The sequence below is a fragment of the Bubalus bubalis genome, chromosome 12 (assembly GCF_019923935.1).
Source record: "Bubalus bubalis isolate 160015118507 breed Murrah chromosome 12, NDDB_SH_1, whole genome shotgun sequence".
NCBI lineage: Eukaryota > Metazoa > Chordata > Mammalia > Artiodactyla > Bovidae > Bubalus > Bubalus bubalis.
The window spans coordinates 22,882,490-22,897,467 of NC_059168.1; the positions used below are offsets into that span (position 1 = coordinate 22,882,490).

Genomic DNA, 14,978 nt, shown 5'->3' on the forward strand with positions numbered 1-14,978 from the left:
GTTTGCTTAGTATGGGAGTTAATTTCTAATGATTTCTAATTCAGGACAACTTCATACACTCTTAGGAACAAGAAATGACAAGGAACTTTCTTCAGTTTTACATTTAAAAGTCATTTGGTTAAATTAAATGACAATAATATGTTTTTCAAAGTCATTTTTATATTGTAAGTGTTTAGTTTTAGAGAGGAGAATTGTGTAGTGCTCCTTTCCCCAATATTTTTGCAGCTGGGTTGGTTTAAAATGTATCAGGTTGAAAGGGCACCCACTAGATGGCAACAATAATTGGATTTGATTCTCTTTTTTTTTTTAACTGATATTTATTTATTTATTTATTTTTCTCTGACTAATCATTTTATTTATTTATTTTTTAAAATATAAATTTATTTATTTTAATTGGAGGTTAATTACTTTACAATATTTTATTGGCTTTGCCATACATCAACATGAATCCGCCACAGGTGGATTTGATTCTTTTTAAAATCCTGGCTCAGGAAACTCAAACAGGGGCTCTGTATCAACCTAGAGGGGTGGGATGGGGAGGGCAATGGGAGGGAGGTCCAAAAGGGAGGGGATATATGTATACCTGTGGCTGATTCATGTTGAGCTTTGACAGAAAACAGCAAAATTCTGTAAAGCAATTATTCTTCAATAAAAAATAAATTAATTAAAAAAAAAAATCAGGGCTTCAAATCCTGAGTGAGGTACACATGTCCCCAAGTAAATGCTCTGTGTTCTGGTAACATGGAAAACACTGAGGATGAGTTCTATAGGTCAGTCCAGCCTGTTTAGAAAAGAAACCTAGAATTACAAACGTATAGAATGTCAAAATTAAAATTTACAGAAGTCAAATCCCCACTCAAATCACACATTCTTTCCTTACTTCTGAATAACGATCATCTGAATCTGGTTGAATTCTCACATGACAGGAAGATCAAAGGACAAAAGAATGTAGTTCATTTCCTGGATGAATAGCTCTAAGTATTAGAAAGTACTTCTTTCTTTGCCATGGAGTTTTAAATATATCATGTCATTCCATTCTGGCCTGCAGTTTCTGCAGAAAAATCAACTGATAGCCTTATGAGGTTCCTTTGTATATGAATGATTTTTTGTTTTTCTACTACTAACTTTAGAATTCTCCATTTATCTTCACTTTTACAGTTTTAATTATTATATGTTTTGTTGTGATTCTATTTCAGATAATCTTGTTTGAGACCCTCTGTGCTTCTTGTACCTGGGTATCTGTTTCTGTCTTCAGGTTTGGGAAGTTCTCAGGCATTATTTCATTAAATACAATTTATTTGGTTTTAATTGAAGTATAGTTGATTTACAGTGTTGTTACTTTTATATGCATAGCATAGTGGTTCAGCATTTTTATAGATTATTTTCCATTATATGATATTACAAAGTAATGGGTATTCTTTGACCTTCTCTCTCTCTCTTCTCCTTCTGGGAGCCCTATAACTTGAATCTTGGTGTGCTTAATATTATTCCAAAGATCCCTTAAATTGTTTTAGTTTTTAAAATTGTTTCTCTTTTTACTGTTGTAATTGGGTGATTTCTATTATCCTGTCTTGCAAATCAGTTGTGTGTTCTGTCTCATCTAGGCTGCTGTTCATTTCCTCTAGTGTGGTTTTCATTTTATTTATTGTATTTCTCAGTTCTGACTGTTTATTTTTTTGTATTTTCTAGTTCCTTGTTAAAATTCTCACTGTATTCATCTCTTTCCCTAACTTAGTTACCAACCTTATTACTAATGCTTTGAATTGTTAATCTAGTAAGTTGTGTATTTCTGTTTTATTAGTTGTCTTCACAGGGGTTTTTGCTTGCTTTTTCAGTTGAAACAAATTCTGTCTTTTCATTTTGCCTATCTTTTTCTGTCTCTATGAAATGAGGTGAAGTAGTTACCTGTGGAGATATTGAAGGGGTATCCTTATGTGGGCATATTGGTTATGGTCTGTGCTGGTATATGGTCTGTGTTTGCTCAATGGCTTTGGTGGGAGAAATGGATTTAACAGCATATATTCATGTCTTTTTTCAGAGTGGGCTTTCTCAGTCACATCTTTTCTCAGAGCTGACTGGCAGCTATCACCTTGGTAGGGGGTGGGGTTGAAGGAGGAGGGACTAGGGCTAGAACCAGGTTGAAGTGTTGCTTCCCCTCTGCTCAGTGGCTATAACTGCTCTATCAGAGGAGGGGTCAGGTGCCAAGCTACAGCAGAAGCTCTCAGGGTTGGGTGCCAGCTGGCTAAGTTCCCTTTCAATGTGTGCTTTTGCCCTTCCTAGCACTGGCACCCTCAGTCCAAGAGATGAGCTGTGTTAGAACAAGAGATGTGGTAGGGTAGTTGGCAAGGACTGAAATGCAGCGTGTGGTATTTTTGCCACTGTCTGATCCACTCTGCCTCTGATGTGCTGCCTGTGCAATTGCAAGTAATGGCTGCCTCCTCAGCATCTCAGTCAAGCTTTTTCTCTGGTCATGGCCACCCATGCTCAGTACGGAGTTTTACATGAGGCAAACAATGCTTAGTCTTTGTTCAGCTCAGGTTGGGGTGGGTGCCAGGACAGTCAAAGGAAACAGGTCAGCCAGCTACAGGGTTCAATCCACCATTTCAGCCCTGCTTTGAGAGTAAGCAGGTGCTTGTGTATTACTTACAGGAAGAGTTTAGGCTTCCCACAGCCCTCCAACCAGGTAAGCTGAGTGGGCTTTCCTTTGTCAGACCCCAGGGTTGGGACACCTACTGTGAGACTTGAGCCACTCACTCCTCAGGGTAGGGTTCCACCAGCATAATTTACCTTTCTGAGTTCCCTGTCAGGGGCACCGGTCCTGAGCTGATCACTTCTCTTATCTGCGTATGCAGTTCCACGTGTATCTTTCTTCCAGTTTTGGTTTTACAGGAGTCTTTGTGTTAGTCTCCAGTTAGTTTTCAGTGAAAACTGTTCCATGTGTAGATGTATTTCTGATGTGTTCATGGGGAAAGGTGATTTCTGTGTCCTCCTACTCCATCATTTTGTTCAATTCCTATGGCTTGGAATTTTTAAGAAACTACAATCATAGGACACGTTTTTTCTGTTTTACTTTTTAGAGTCCACATACAAATTATAGTATTAGTGTTTGTCTTTCTCTGGCTCATTTCACTAAGTGTATTACCCTCCAGTTTTATCCATATTGAAAATGGCAACATTTCATTCCGTTTTAGAGCTGATTAGTATTCCATTGTGTGTGTGTGTATACCATACCTTCTTGATCCATTTATCTGTGATGAACATTTAGGGTATAAATTTTATATCCTAGTTTTATCTATTTAGAACTTTATTTAAATGGAATAATATTTTGAATTTTATTTAAATGGAATTTGTCTTATTTTGTGCCTTGATTTTTATACTTAACTTTATAGTTGTTAAGACATGAGTAGTAATAGTTTGTTCAATTTTGGTGCTTTACAATATGATTTTGTTAAATGTATTGTCTTTATTTGGTATTTTTCCTCAACCCAGTAAACCCCATGGTACACGGTGTCCTGAAAGTATGAATATATGCATTTATGTAGGATATATATCCAGCAGTTCAGTTTTTCCATGACACAATGCATGCATCTTAAATGTTACTAGAAACTGCTGAAATCTCTACTTATTCCAATCTATACTCCAGCCAACAGTGAACAAAAATTCCTTTTGCTCCATATCCTCCCCAAATTTATGCTATCAGATTTAAATTTTTTGCCCAATGTGGGTCTGATTGTGATTTGCATGTCTCTTATGATTACTGAAATTGAGCATATTTCCCTATGTTTATTGGCTGTTTGAATTTTCTTTTTTTGTAATATGCCTTATTTTCTTCTGTGTGACAGCATTTTAAAATGAAGACATGTTTCATATTTCTGCTTAGTTTTCTGTTCTTTCATGTTTGTTAAACGATATAGCATCTTGGATTACATTTCATGTATGTACTTTAGGTTGACCTTTTTCCTTTTATAATACAATATGAGAATGACACTCATTATTCTTTAAGTGATCTGAACAGTGCAGAATAAATCATAGTTCTAGTTCCCTTCATCTGGAAGACTATACTTAGATTTGCATTAGAAATCTTAGCTCTTTTGTTAGCAAGTCATAATTAATCCCACAGTATTGAAAGCCAGCATTTTGTTGAGTCTGACATTTTTATAGAGTGATTGGAACAGGTAGGTTAATTTCTTCTATTCACCACAGAAAATTAATACGTGTTATAATCTACCTATACATTGAGCACAATCTCTTTCCCTTTTACTGGAAAAATATATTAGGGTGAATATTTTTTCTCCTTGGCCAAGAAGAGGTGTCAGGTAGGAACATTTTTGTTTTGTGTAAAAGTTGAGCAAATTCTAATAGGAAAATGAAATTTTCGACAGGGTGATGTTTTGTATGCCAAAAATAGCAGTATCATACAGAAATGATTATACTAAGAACATAGTGTTTTCGTTTTCATCGAATATGTAACAAAAATATTGAGCAAATGTTTCATGGGATATAATTATAAGCAACTTAATTTTCAATTCTTCTTCTTGTTTCAAGTTTATTCTCTAGAGTTAGTATCTTTTCTACCTCTCTCTGTCCCAATATGATTCTGCCAAGAGGAGGAAAGAGGTGCAGTGGCAGATTCTTTCTTTCCCCAAGTTGTGATTTGAGTTTTTTTCTGTTTCTTGTCAATAGTGCTTTCTGACCCTTTTAGGATCAAAAAATGAGAGAAAATGAGAGAAGGAAATGGGCAGAGAGGATTCCTTATTTGGTTTATATTATTTTGAATGATTGTAATGCTCTCTGAGCTTTGAAAATATTTCAAGCTGCCACAACCTTGTGCAACACTTTCATATGTTCTTAGAAGAGATCGCTGTTGCCTAACCTCCCTCCCCTGCTGTTCCCTTGATGCACATGATAAGCTCCCCACTAGTTGGCTGCTTGGTGGTGCACTTCTGCACAGATTGTCTCTCTGTTGGGTCTCAGTTGACCCTCTTGGGCAAAATTCCTTTAAGGGGTTTCCAGCTCAGTTTTTGTGTTATGAACACAATCTGTCTCTGGAATATTCACCTTTGGTTCTTTCATCAGGACTACAGGTATCAAACTGGTACCTCCTTCTGAGATGGAACAATACCTCAACCAACCTCTTAACCTTTAAGTTTCTAGGGCATAAATTAGACCACTGCGTATGTCAGTCAAACTCTCCAAAGTCCTGTGGAGTCCTTTTCCTCTAGTCTTCAGGTGAAGAGTTGACATCCTTCCCTTCTTCCACTTTATAATGGGACTCACAGCACACCAACTCTCTTTGTCCAGAAATTCTTTGTTAACTATTAGGCTTCTAACTTTGTTTATACCCTTAACATGGGGGAGAAAAGACTCTACTTTGGTACATGGTATATAATATTTTAGAATTTGAACCAAAAATAAGGCTAAAATAATTTTATTTAAAGAGAAAAAAAATGCATTATATACTTCATTCTGAGTGTTTATCATTCCAGGCACTGTTTTAGGAGCTGGGATTACATTTTAGAAATAAAACCAACAAATCCTTGTAATTATAAAGCTTGTATTATAGTTTGAAAGGAGAATTAAGACAAACAAGTAATGTATATAGCACATTCAGTTCAGTTCAGTTCAGTTCAGACGCTCAGTCGTGTCTGACTCTGCGACCCCATGAATCGCAGCAATCCCAGGCCTCCCTGTCCATCACCAACTCCCGGAGTTCACTCAGACTCACGTGCATCGAGTCCATGATGCCATCCAGCCATCTCATCCTCTGCTGTCCCCTTCTCCTCCTGCCCCCAATCCCTCCCAGCATCAGAGTCTTTCCCAATGAGTCAACTCTTCACACGAGGTGGCCAAAGTACTGGAGTTTCAGCTTTAGCATCATTCCTTCCAAAGAAATCCCAGGGCTGATCTCCTTCAGAATGGACTGGTTGGATCTCCTTGCAGTCCAAGGGACTCTCAAGAGTCTTCTCCAACACCACAATTCAAAAGCATCAATTCTTCGGCGCTCAGCTTTCTTCACAGTCCAACTCTCACATCCATACATGACCACTGGAAAAACTATAGCCTTGACTAGACGGACCTTTGTTGGCAAAGTAATGTCTCTGCTTTTGAATATGCTATCTAGGTTGGTCATAACTTTCCTTCCAAGGAGTAAGCATCTTTTAATTTCATGGCTGCAGTCACCATCTGCAGTGATTTTTGGATCCCCCCAAAATAAAGTCTGACACTGTTTTCACTGTTTCCCCATCTATTTCCCATGAAGTGATGGGACCGGATGCCATGATCTTCATTTTCTGAATGTTGAGTTTTAAGCCAACTTTTTCATTCTCCTTTTTCACCTTCATTCAGAGGCTTTTGAGTTCCTCTTCACATTCTGCCATAAGGGTAGTGTCATCTGCATATCTGAGGTTATTGATATTTCTCCCAGCAATCTTGATTCCAGCTTGTGCTTCTTCCAGTCCAGCGTTTCTCATGATGTACTCTGCATATAAATTAAATAAGCAAGGTGACAATATGCAGCTTTGACATACTCCTTTTCCAATTTGGAACAGTCTGTTGTTCCATGTCCAATTCTAACTGTTGCTTCCTAACCTGCATACAAATTTCTCAAGAGGCAGGTCAGGTGGTCTGATATTCCCATCTCTTTCAGAATTTTCCACAGTTTATTGTGATCCACACAGTCAAAGGCTTTGGCATAGTCAATAAAGCAGAAATAGATGTTTTTCTGGAACTCTCTTGCTTTTTCTATGATCCAGTGGATGTTGGCATTTGGTCTTTGGTTCCTCTGCCTTTTCTAAAACCAGCTTGAACATCTGGAAGTTCACAGTTCACGTATTGCTGAAGCCTGGCTAGGAGAATTTTGAGCATTACTTTACTAGCGTATGAGATGAGTGCAATTGTGCAGTGGTTTGAGCATTCTTTGGCATTGCCTTTCTTTGGGAATGGAATGAAAACTGACCTTATCCAGTCCTGTGGCCCCTGCTGAGTTTTCCAAATTTGCTGGCATACTGAGTGCAGAACTTTCACAGCATCATCTTCCAGTTGAAATAGCTCAACTGGAGTTCCATCACCTCCACTAGCTTTGTTCGTAGTGATGCTTTCTAAGGCCCACTTGACTTCACATTCCAGGATGTCTGGCTCTAGGTCAGTGATCACACCATCGTGATTATCTGGGTTGTGAAGATCTTTTTTGTACAGTTCTTCTGTGTATTTTTGCCACCTCTTCTTAATATCTTCTGCTTCTGTTAGGTCCATACCATTTCTGTCCTTTATTGAGCCCATCTTTGCATGAAATATTCCCTTGGTATCTCTAATTTTCTTGAAGAGATCTCTAGTCTTTCCCATTCTGTTGTTTTCCTCTATTCTTTGCATTGATCGCTGAGGAAGGCTTTCTTATCTCTTCTTCCTATTCTTTGGAACTCTGCATTCAGATGCTTATATCTTTCCTTTTCTCCTTTGCTTTTTGCTTCTCTTCTTTTCACAGCTATTTGTGAGGCCTCCCCAGACAGCCATTTTGCTTTTTTGCATTTATTTTCCATGGGGATGGTCTTGATCCCTTTCTCCTGTACAATGTCACGAACCTCAGTCCATAGTTCATCAGGCAGTCTATCTATCAGATCTAGTCCCTTAAATCTATTTCTCACTTCCACTGTATTATCATAAGGGATTTGATTTAGGTCTTACCTGAATGGTCTAGTGGTTTCCCCTACTTTCTTCAATTTCAAACTGAATTTGACAATAAGAAGTTCATGATCTGAGCCACAGTCAGCTCCTGGTCTCGTTTTTGTGGACTGTATAGAGCCTCTCCATCTTTGGCTGCAAAGAATATAATCAATCTGATTTCGGTGTTGACCATCTGGTGATGTCCATTAGATGATGCTAAATGCTAAGACAAGAAAACATTAATGAAAAACATAAGGAAGGGGAAGCAGTCAATGAGAGTGTTGTCATTTGAGATAGAGTGGCCAGGAAAGATCTCGTAAGAGGCTGATGTTTGAGTAAAGGCCTGCAGAAAATGAAGAAGTAAACCATGCAGTTGCTATGTGAAGAGGATTCCAGGTAAAGTGGTCATATTGGGTCACTGCCCTGAAGTGGGAACACAGCTGGTTCACATGAGGAAACCAAGGAGGCTGATATGGTTGAAGGGAATCATCCAAGGGAAAAGTAGTAGGAGATGTGGTCACAGAGGAAAATAGCAGGTGGGGCTAGATTGTTCTTGGCCTGAAAACCTCTGAGAAAACACTGGCTTTTGCCCCCAAGTACACCTTAGAATCATTGGAGTGTTTTGAGCAGAAGAAAGACAGCATCTGAGTTTTATTTTAGTAGGATTATTCTGCTTCCATGTAGAGAATAGAGTATGGGGTGGGGACTATGGCAGAAGCCAGAGCCCATTGAGGGGACTACTGTAATCAGCCAGGCAAGAAATGATGGTGTCTTGAGAGGAGTCAATAGTGGGGAGAGTGGTAAAAGGTAGGTAGAAATTAGATGTACTTAAGAAGAACTGACAGGAATTCATGATGGATTGGATAAAGATTTGAAAAATAGAGATGAGGTAAGGATAATACAGGTTTTGGCCTGAGAAATTGGAAGGGAAGTCTTGTCATTTACTGAAATAAAGCAGACTGAGAAAGCAGTACATTTGGAGGGGAAGATTAGGAGTTCAGTTTTGCATATGTTAAGTTTAATATCTTATTAGCATTTAGGTAGGAACATCAGGGAAGCATTTGGTTACAAAGTCTGAGACTTAGGAGAGATTTCCAGGCTGGAGATATAAATGATATGCCTATTAGGGTAGAATAGCTTGGAGGCAGATGGTGAATCATGTTTTTCATAAAGGGAGATATTGAATCCTGAAATATAAAAATACCTTAGAATTCCTAAGAGCTGGGACTAAAATCTTCCACTCAGTTGGTGCTTATTTAATATTGGTCTTTGGGGATGATGAGGAGACCTTTGGTCCTGATATCTCAGTCTTTCAGTGGTCAGATCTTATGAAATCTCTAGGCTTAGTACAAGCTTATTGTGAAAGTCTAGCTGAGGTGGGGTAGATAACCTCGAGTAGAGACTGCTGTGTCCAACTCAACTTCACCATGGAGTCAGGGAAGCCAGTGTTCCTAACTTGGGATGTAGGATATCCTGTGGAACTCACTGTTGCTGATTGCCTTTCCAAGGTGGATAGGGTTGCTTAATGTCCATAAAAATCAGTCAATAAAACATGCTTTCTAGCTAAGTCCTCAAGGCAGATCTTTGTTTCTGCCATTTTTATTTCTGAGTCAAACACCTTTCTTCCTGCCCTCAACCATTAACTTTATTGGCTTAAGAAGTGACTTTGAGATGTCCATAGACTTAAACATGCTGCAGAGAGACTCTGGAATCAGACTGCTCTACATACCAGCTAGCCCTGATGCTTATAAGTGATGTGACTGTTCATGGATCAATTCTTTTTTATGGACCTCAGTTTCCTTATCTGTACTATGGAGCTGGTCATAGTAATCACCTCATATGCTTGCTGTGAAGGTTACATTAGGTAATCCACACAAATCTTCAGCCTGTAGCTGAGTAAGTTGGAAACAAATGTTGGCCGCTACCTGCCTGCTACTTCAAGTGCATCATTATTCAGCAGACTGTTATGGGAGGAACGAAGAGGAAAATCCTCTTCACTATGCCCCCATTTAGTTCTTCCTTGATAACCTTAAAGGAGGACTTAGTCAAAGGTTCATGTATGATCTCCTTATGGTGCTTGTTAAGTAAACTTCTAGTGGGCCATGACATCCCCTGCTCCTTTGAAATTGGCTTGCAGGGAATAACGATGCTATAGAACACTGCTTTATTGTATCACATCCCTATAAGTCTCAGGGACCTTATAGATGCTGAAATGATATCCCTCCAAGGTAGTTTGGATGAAAGGAGAGGTACAAGATAGGTATATAAAGTTGGGGCCTGGAGTAAGTAGAAAACTCCCAGGAAGCTTCTTGAGCACTATTTCCAAGCTAATTTGCACCTTCCTGTTTGAAACTAAGGCTTTCTGAGTGGTGAGCATTGGCCAGAATAAAGGCCTATGAGTTTCAAGGTGAAGTGCCACCAGGGGGACAAACACACACACACAAACACAAAACTCAGTAAACTCATGTCTCAAATTGTTAGTTCAGTTGTATTATTATTTACTTTTGAAATTCAGTTCAAGAATGGTATTTCTGGAAGTGAAATATTGATCCAAGATTGACTTAAGCTATATTTTTGTTGAATTAGAAGTATTTCAATTACTATATTAAATCGGTTTAGTTTCTTTATTTTTATATTATTCTTTAATTTATTTAGTTTATTTGAAACATGTGGTTTGATAGATCATACATTAGAATTATCCTAAAGACAAATTGCCCTTATTAAGTATTTTTAGTTATCAGATCACTTAGTTTTTCTAACTGTAGGAAGAGATGGTAAAGAATCTGCCTGCAATGCAGGAGACCTGGGTTTGATCCCTGGTCCTGGAAAATCCCCTGGAAAAGGAAATGGCAACCTGTTCCAGTATTCTATCCTGGAAAATTCTGTGGGCACAGGAGCCTGGTGGACTGCAGTCCATGAGGTTGCAAGGAGTTGGACACAACTGAGCGACTAACATGTTCACTTTTTCACTTTAAATAATAAAAAAGAGATGAAATTTACTCTCTTTTTAAAATTCAAGGATAGTTGACAAAAAATACTCTTTTCAGGTGTATAGCATAATGATCCAGCTTTTATATACATTACAAATTGATCTTGGTGATAAGTCTAATAACCATACAAATTGCAATGTCACTCGCTATATTGACACAGGAAAGCTGTACATCCCCATGACATATTTATTTTATAACTGAAAGTTCACAGCATCCCTTTTAAACTGAGAATGCAGAGTTCCATTGCCAATATCATTTCCAAGATCACACCACTTTTTTGTTGTTGTTGTTTCAAAAAAGAGTGTACGTACACACAGACACACCTAAACACAATTTCCCTTTTTATCCAAACGGTATACATTCATGAACGCACAAGTGGACAGACAGCAGTACTGTTCGGCCTCTGTTAGATTGTTTAAGCACTTTCTGAAGAAGAAAATTTCCCCAAAACAGTAGTGTAAAATATACCACTTATTCTAAATGTCATGTAGGGCACCAGTATTTCTTCATCTTTTTCTACATGGCAATTGCTATTCAGCCCACATAAATCATGATTAGTAATAAATCAAAAACAATGAAACTGGTCTTCTCCTCAGGCAACTTGTTCTCTCTCATGGAAGGGCTGTGTTTTTAGTAATCAAAGTACAAATTGTTCCTTCAGGAAAACAATGATGACAGGAAGACATAGCGTACATAGAAAATTATATATGCTTGAGAAAGCAGAACTATACTAACCAGTACCTAAGAGAAGGACAAATCTGTCTACACATTTCATCCATCAGTAGATGTGAAGTAATTATATCTTGTGGAGTCCTAAAATTTCATAGTTCAAAGGTATACTAGAGGTCTTTCAGACCACAGATAATAAAGTTGAAAAGGTAAGTCATTTACACAGTTCCTTAGAACTAGTTCCCAGCTAAATGGAGAGTTACATGCTTTTTTCTGGTCCTCCAAGTCAATTTTTTCTTAATAGTGATACACTAAACAGTCTTATCTCTCGAACTTGCAAATTCTAAGGTTCAGGGCAGAAATCATTTGTACAAATGTACAATGACACATATATACCATTATAGTATCATACAAAATAGTTTTACTGGCCTTAAAACCCTTTGTGCTCCACCCATTCATCCATCCCTCCTAGCAAACCCTGACAACCATTGATATTTTTTACTATTGTTATAGGTTTACGTTTTCCAGAATACCCTACTATTGAACTCATACAGCCAATAGCCTTTTCAGATTGCTTTCTTTCACTTAAGTTAAATGCATTTAAGGTTTTTAGTCTTTTCATCATTTGCTAACTTACTTATTTTTAGCACAGAATAATATTTCACTGTCTGGGTGTACTGCAGATTATCTAACTATCCACCTATTGAAGAACATTGTGGTTGCGTTTATACTTTGACAATATGAATAAGGCTGCTACAAACGTGTGTGGAATAGTTTGTGTAGACATAAGTTTTATCTCTAAGGAGTGTGATTGCTAGTTCATAAGGTAAGAGTTTTCTTAGTTTTGTAAGAAATTACCAAACTGTTCTCCAAAGTGGCTGCACAACTGTGCATTTTCACCAGCAATGAATCAGAGTTCATGTTGCTCCACATCCTCTTCGGCATATTCTGGTGTTAGTGTGCTGGATATTGGCCATCCTATCAGGCACGTAGTGGTATCTCATTGCTGTTTTAGTTTCTGTTTCCCCAATGGCATATGATGTAAAATATCTTTTCATGTATTATTTGTTTTGGTTTTTGCTTTGTGTTTACTTTCTGTAGTGAAATGTCTGTTGAGGTCTTTGGCCCATTTTCAGTGGTGATGCTTAATTCTTTATGATTAAATTTTAAAAGTTCTTGGCCTGCTTTGGGTATTATTTTGGGTATAAAGGCACACCTTTATTATTTGTGCCTTTTACAAAGAGTTTATCCAAGTCTATGGGTTGTCCTCTTATTCTCTTAACATTGTCTTTTGCAAAGAAGTTTTAATTTTAATGAAGTTGTTGCTTTTATGGATCTTGCTTTTGGTGTTGTCTAAAAAGTCATATTCATACCCAAGGTCATCTTGATATTCTGTACTTTTGTTGCCTCGGAGTTTTATAAGTTTGAATTTTATATTTAGGGCTATTTTCCATTTGGGGTTAATTTTCATGAAGGGTGTAAGTTCTGTGTCTACATTCATTTTTTTGCATGTAGTTGTTTAGTTGTTTTAGCATAATGTCTTATAAAGGCTAACTTTGCTCCATTTTTTGGAGCAAATACTTTACTCCAAAGTATTGCCTTTGCTCCCTCTTCAAAGATCAGTTGATATATTTATGTGATCTATTTCTGAGCTTTCTGTTTTGTTTAATTAACCTATTGTCTATTCTTTCATCAAAACCAGATTGTCTTGATAACTAACTTTATGCTAAGCCTTGAGCTAAAGTCATGTAAACAGTCCTCCAACTTTGTTCTTTTCGTTCAGTGTTGTATTAGCTCTTCCGGGCCTTTGGTTTTATCATATAAATGTTAGAATCAGTTTGTCAGTATCTATTTGCTGACATTTTCTTTGAAATTGCACTGAATCTATAGATCAAGTTGGGAAGAGCTGAATATTGAATCCTTTTTATCAATGAACACTGAATATTTCTCCATTTATTTAGTTCTTTGATTTCATTAGCAGTTTTATGACTTTCCTGAAAGAAATCTTATATCTATTTTGTTAGATTTATACCTAAGTATTAAATTTTAAGAGTGCTAATATAAATGGTATTGCATTTTTAATTTGAACTCTTACTTGTTCATTGCTGGTATGTAGGAAAGCAATTGATTTTTGTATATTAGCCTGTATTTTGCAACCTTATATTCTGCGATGACCTATAATTGTTCATTAGTTTCAGGAAATTTTGTTGATTCTTACGGTTTTTCTACCTCATTTACAAGCAAAGACAGTTTTATTTCTTGCGTTTTGATCTGGGTATGGGTGTTAAAATACTTCTTAATTCATTCTATGAGGCCAGTTTTATCTCCATACCAAACCAGACAAATATATTACAAAATACAGAAACTACACAGCAATATTTCTTATGAACATAGATTCAAAATCTTGAAGAAAATATAAATAAATTGAATCCAACAGTGTATAAAAGAATACACATTACCACAACTTAATAGCTGTTTTCTACTGTTCGTTTAACGCTAGTAATGGTCAAAGCATGGTGAACGTAGGTCTTCCTCAGCCCTGGCACTCATGATGGTTTTTGGCTACTCACAAGCAATGTGAAATTTTATACCCAAGCAGAATTTCTAAGCACAATCTAAATTCAATCAACGTATTATTTGTTTAAATAACATGTTTTAGCTCTCACTACATGCCTTCTAAATAGGCCTGGGTATGCTTATCACACTTCCTTGGTAGTGATTATATACACAAAGTAGTGAAAAACTACTATATTAGTAGAAAATTCTGCTGTTTCCACAGCTCTCTAGGCCAAACAATTTATTAAGTAATACTTTGAGAATTTTGTTGAGCAAGAACTAGCAGCCACGGAACTCCTCTGTGTTTTGTCCATAATTTTTCATGTAAAGGCAAATCTTGGTATAAAATTGTTTGAGGACTTTCTTCTCCCTTCAGCTCTTTTTTAGTATGAATTGGTTTTTAGTATAAATTCTCAGCAAAACAAGGATAAGGGCAAAGTTTTAGGGTCAAAATTTTCTTGGTTACTTTAGCAATTCCTTAGAGAACACAGATTCAGTTACATTTCCTGGTTACCATGAGCTATAGAGACACAGCAAGCATGGAGAAAATAAGCTTCATATTGACTTGCAGTTCTTGACAGAGAGTTGAACACGACTTGATGTCTTCCTTAAATTTTAGGTCACTACACAAGCCCGTAGAAACTAAGTTAAACTTTAAATACGATTTAAAAGATTTAATCTTATTCCAAATAAGATTATTGCTTAATCAAGCATTTCTTGATCTTTATAGTTCTCTATGGTATATTCTATTTAGAGTTCTCAAAGTGTAGGCAGAATTAAAAGATTTGTTTTTGTCATTGTTAGGATGGCCATGGTATTTTTTTTTCTGAACTACAACAGGTATAAAAACACTAACTAAGGGATACCATATTGAAAGAGCTTCCCTGGTAGCTCAGTGATGAAGAATCCACCTGTCAATGCAGGAGATGTGAGTTCAGTCCCTGGTCTGGAAGATCTCCTGAAGAAGGAAATGGCAACCCACTCCAGTATTCTTGCCTGGAAAATCCCATGGACAGAGGAGTCTGGTGGGCTACAGTCCATGGGGTTGCAAAGAATCGGTTGTGACTTAGCAACTAAACAATAACCTTATTGAAAAAATAGTTT

The 14,978-nt window shown here is 37.1% G+C and overlaps 1 long non-coding RNA gene across 1 annotated transcript in view; it reads left to right on the top strand.

Annotated features, from left to right (window-relative positions):
• Nucleotides 1-1,968: 1,968 nt before the first annotated feature.
• The window catches only part of LOC123328442, a 225,027-nt gene continuing 212,017 nt past the window's right edge, over nucleotides 1,969-14,978 (top strand). Inside the window, exon 1 of the long non-coding RNA XR_006543265.2 lies at nucleotides 1,969-2,683. This is a non-coding gene — a long non-coding RNA (uncharacterized LOC123328442). The remainder of the gene's footprint in view (nucleotides 2,684-14,978) is intronic.